General features: G+C 55.1%; 1 long non-coding RNA gene across 1 annotated transcript; it reads right to left on the reverse strand.

Moving 5' to 3' along the window:
- Positions 1–1819: 1819 nt before the first annotated feature.
- LOC124082752 (uncharacterized) lies at positions 1820–4364 on the reverse strand. Its single transcript, XR_006848460.2, has 3 exons — positions 4183–4364; positions 3377–3594; positions 1820–2056 (listed from the first exon to the last, which is right to left on the reverse strand). It is a non-coding gene; the product is annotated as an uncharacterized LOC124082752 (long non-coding RNA).
- Between the last annotated feature and the right edge of the window lie 125 nt (positions 4365–4489).

Consider the following 4489-nt stretch of genomic DNA (forward strand, 5'->3'; position numbering starts at 1 on the left):
GTGGAAACTGTGACGAAAATCGGACTTTGGCAGAGCTTGAGACTCCAACGTACCTGCCTGACCTTGGCGGTCCTTTTTTTCATCTTTCTTTCCTCGACTTTTCTTGTTTTTATTTGTGAAACAGATCTCCTATGTGGTCCAAGCTAAGCTGGTCTTGAATTTGTGGGCTCAAGCAATCCTCCTGCTTCCGCCTCCCAAGTGCGGGGACTACTGCCTGGTGCCACTGTCCTGGCTTCCTTGGGACGGCCGGGTGGGGGGTAGGGATACTGGGAATTGAACCCAGCGGGTACTTTACCACTGATCCATATTCCCACCCTTTTTATTTTTTGAGACAGGATCTTGCTAAGTTGCTGAAGGCCTTGCTAAAATGCTGAGGCTGGTCTTGAATTTGCAATCCTCCTGCCTCAGCCTCCTGAAATGCTGGGATTACAGGCTTGCGGCCTGTAATAACACGGCCTAGCTTCCTTGACCTCTTTTTTTTTTAAATTGACTTTTAAAAATAAATGACAGCAGAATGCATTACAATTCATATTACACATATACAGCACAATTTTCATATCTCTGGTTGTATATAAAGTATATTCACACCAATTTGTGTCTTCATACCACCATCATTGCTAACCCCCTGTCCCCTCCGTTCCCCTCCCACCCCTCTGCCCCATCTGGAGTTTGTCTATTCCTCCCATGCTCCCCCACCTCCCCACTGTGATTCAGTCTCCTTATATCAGAGAAAACATTCAGCATTTTTTTGGGGGGGGGATTGGCTAACTTCACTTAGCATTATCTTCTCCAACTCCATCCATTTACCTGCAAATGCCATGATTTTATGCTCTTTTATTGCTGAGTAATATTCCACTATGTATCTATCCAACGTTTTTTAATCCATTCATCTACTGAAGGGCATCTAGGTTGGTTCCACAGTTTAGCTATCGTGAATTGTGCTGCTATAAACATTGATGTGGCTGTGTCCCTGCAGTATGCTGTTTTTAAGTCTTTTGGTATAGACCGAGGAGAGAGATAGCTGGGTCAAATGGTGGTTCCATTCTTAGTTTTCCATTCCTTGGCCTCTTTTAAGGAGCCTCTACGCACTTGGTTTCTTCGGCTTGGCCCTCTCTCCCCCTTCCTCCAGGCTTTGCCACCCTCTCCAAACCCACTAGGGCATCGCTGGCCCTGGCGCCTTCCTTAACTGCGATCGTCCCCCGCGATCCCCCCACACCAGGGTACTGGCGCTCTCTGCCTCCTGTCCCCTCCCCCAGGTGCCCGAACAGTCCCGGGAGGTGGCATCTGCTTCCAGTCCTCAAGGTGCTAGGCACAGCTGGTCTCCAATAAATGTGCTGGAAGCTTAAAGTGGAGAGAGCTTTTAGAACCTTGGCGTCTGGCTTCGTAAAGTGCTGTCCGCCTGGCCCTGTCGCGCCTCCCAAGGTGTTGAGCAGGAGAGCTTCGCGACCACCTGGGCGGGGCGCGGGGAGAGCCGGGCTGTGAGCCCACCTCCGCGCAGAGGAAATGGACTCGCCCGAGGTTCGGGCGGGGACCTCTGGACTGCGTGGAGGAAAGAGTTCATTCCTTCCGGAATTCACTCCCTGAGGCCAGGCGACGCCTGGAGTCGCCCGGAGGCTTGGGCCATTGCTTCCCGCTTCCTTCAGGGGCCCCACCAGGCGCGATTGGTGGTGGGGTGTCCTGAGCGAGTGATTTTCACTTTCCACCCATTTCCTTCCTCGCAGAATCCGAGGCCCTTTGCAGGATATTTAATACAACAAAGGGAAAAAAGATTCCAAATACACTTTTCTGTAATAACCTTTTAAAAAACATATTTGTTTATTTGTGATCCTGGGAGTTGAACCCCGGAGCATTTTACCACTGAGCCCCATTCCCAGCCCTTTTTATTATTTTTTTTCTTTTGAGGCAGGTTTTCTTTAAGTCGCTGAGACTGGCCTTGAACTTGTGATCCTTCTGCCTCAGCCTCTGAGCTGCTGGGATCGCAGCTGTGCACCACGTCTGCTGTCCCCCAGGCCCCAGAGTTCAGCAACCTTCCCAGTCTCTCTCCCATGAGTCTGACCTTAAACATAAAATTTGCTTTGTCAATGAGAAGAAAACAGTCCTTGTCCTTCCAAAGTGAAGGAAAAGTCCCTCTCGGCTCTCCCTCCATTGCATTTTATAGCACATACGTTTCGGGGTGTCAGGAAATTGAGGGTGAGGGTCATGCCAGTATCTAACTACATCAGGGTCCCCCCTAACCCTAACCCTAACCCTAACCCTCCAGGAGTGAATGGAGGTGGCCTGGTGTGGGCTAGAGCGTGTGTTTTAAGTGAGTACAGAATTTCTCCTTTCTCCTTGGGGAGCTTTGAAAATGTGCCCGCTCGGAGATGGGGTGAGTGGGAAAAAAGCAGGGCCGAGTACTAAGCAGGAGAACTTTGGGGAGGAGGCTAATGTAATTTGGGGGAACAAGCAGCAAAGTTGAGCCTCGCTGTCCTCATCTTGTCAGATCAGAACGCAGCTATCAATTTCAGAGGGGGATTGCAGAGACCTGGTACAAGGGGCGCCGAATACCCAGTCAGCAGCGCCTCTGTTCTCATTATCCCCATTAACAGATAGGAAAGTTGAGACCCAGAGAGGGGACCTGGCAGGTTCAAAGCCTCAGCTGCACCCTAGGGCCACCAGCCTGATTCTTTCCCCTCCACTACTGTGATGGTGGCACTTCAGACCTCCCCAGCCTCGGCCAGTTCCCTGTGGTCTCCGGAGAGAAATAAAGGGAAGGGGAGGACTCCAGTCTCCAACTGTGGGTTGGAGCCCCTTCCCGGGAGGACAGATGTTTCACCAAATGGCAAATGCACGTGCTTTTCCCTGGCTCATGGAGGAGGTGGGCGCTGAGAGGGAGATGCCAGCTGGTTGGGCAGAAAGAACCGCAGCCACACCTGAGGGATTTAAATAGCCACCGCCTTCTTTGGGTGCTGGCTGAGGAGAGGCATCTGGACAGGGCTGGGGGGAGTAGGGTACGGAGGGGTCCTTTCAGGACCTGCCACAGCCCAGGGATGTGCCTGGCTCCTCCTCCTAGAGGCCCCTGGACCGTGCAGATCATCTCAGGGACCTCAAGCTCCCTCACCTGAGAAGTGGCTCTCTGAAGCTGAGGAGGCCTGCCTTGACAAATGGGCCGTCACCTCACCCCCCATGACGGGGAGCTCGTCACCTGTCATGGTAACCCACAGTGTGATGTCATGATTCAATTGCATGAGCTCTGGAGTCAGACGGTGTGTTGGATTCTGGGCTCCAGGGCTACTTAGTGTCTGTGTGACCCGGAAGCAGATCATTTAACCTCTCTGTGCCTGTTTCTATGTGGGAATAACATCTCTCCTCATCACACTGTTGAGACCTGAGTCACCTGGGCATCTTTTAGACTGCAGATTCCGAGTCACCCTGCAGGGCTGGGAGGCGCTGAGATTCTGCGCTCCAAGGCATAGCAACGCTGCTGGTCTTCAGGCCACAGTTTGCCCCTCAGGATTACCTTGCTCTGGGAGCCACGGTGAAGAGCTGGGGGGCCACGGGAGGGTCTTGAACATGGGAGTGACAGATTTTCATCCTGGAAGGCTCTCTGGCCATCTGTGGCAAAAGATGGGTGTGCACGGAGGCTAGTTGTGTAGGGAGAGATGAGGGTCCTGAGTAGGGGAAGGGGCAGGGAGGGGCAGGGTCCAGCAGCAAGGGCCCTTGGCTCATCTGCTCTGCTCACGGAGGCAGATTCTGCTGCCCAGAGAGGGGCTGATCCCCCAGGCCACACAGTACTGAGGGGACTCTCATCCAGAAGTTCCTTGCCCCCACCCTTCCTGCCAAGAAGGAAGTGGTGGGAATGAGTTTCCGGGGTCTCCCTGGCCAGTGTACCCTCGTTCATCTTACAGCAACCCCACACTACGACAAACCCCCCCCCCCCCCCGAGGCCCACAGCATGAGGCTGGAGCCAAGTTCAGCTGACCAGACACGTGGACTTGTCGTGACCACTGTGCACACTCAGCGTGGATGTCCAACTCACAGGCCAGAGGACAGGGACGTTCTTCTGGTTCTTTCCCCACCCCATTCCAAGGCTAGAGGTGTCCAACCCCAGGATGCTGACCATCACAGCAGTGGGTCGCCATCCAGGGTGACCCCCAACTGCCAGGCTCATGCCAAGGTCAGGCACACAGGACTGAGCCTCACCTGGCACCAGCGTCCTCAGGCCCATGAACAGAGAGGGAACTGGGCACAGAGGGGATTCTGTGGCCGGCCCCGTGCCCTGACCAGGCCTCCTATTTCCGGGGACGCGGAGGGCACCTGGAGCGCCCTGGGCGGCGGCGGGGCTCTGGGCGGCCGCCTGGGCCCGAGGCGCTGGGACAGGCGGGAGGCGGGACCTCCCGGCGGCGCCGCTTCCTGGCTCCCACCCCGCGCCGCGGCCGGCCTGGCCACGTCACCGACTGGCCAAGGGTGCGTGGCGGAGGCGCGCGGCGGGCCGGGCGCGCGCGCGGAG

This window comes from Marmota monax, unplaced genomic scaffold (genome assembly GCF_021218885.2).
Source record: "Marmota monax isolate L192 unplaced genomic scaffold, Marmota_monax_Labrador192_F-V1.1 WCK01_AAM20220418_F8-fsc00051, whole genome shotgun sequence".
NCBI classification, from domain to species: domain Eukaryota; kingdom Metazoa; phylum Chordata; class Mammalia; order Rodentia; family Sciuridae; genus Marmota; species Marmota monax.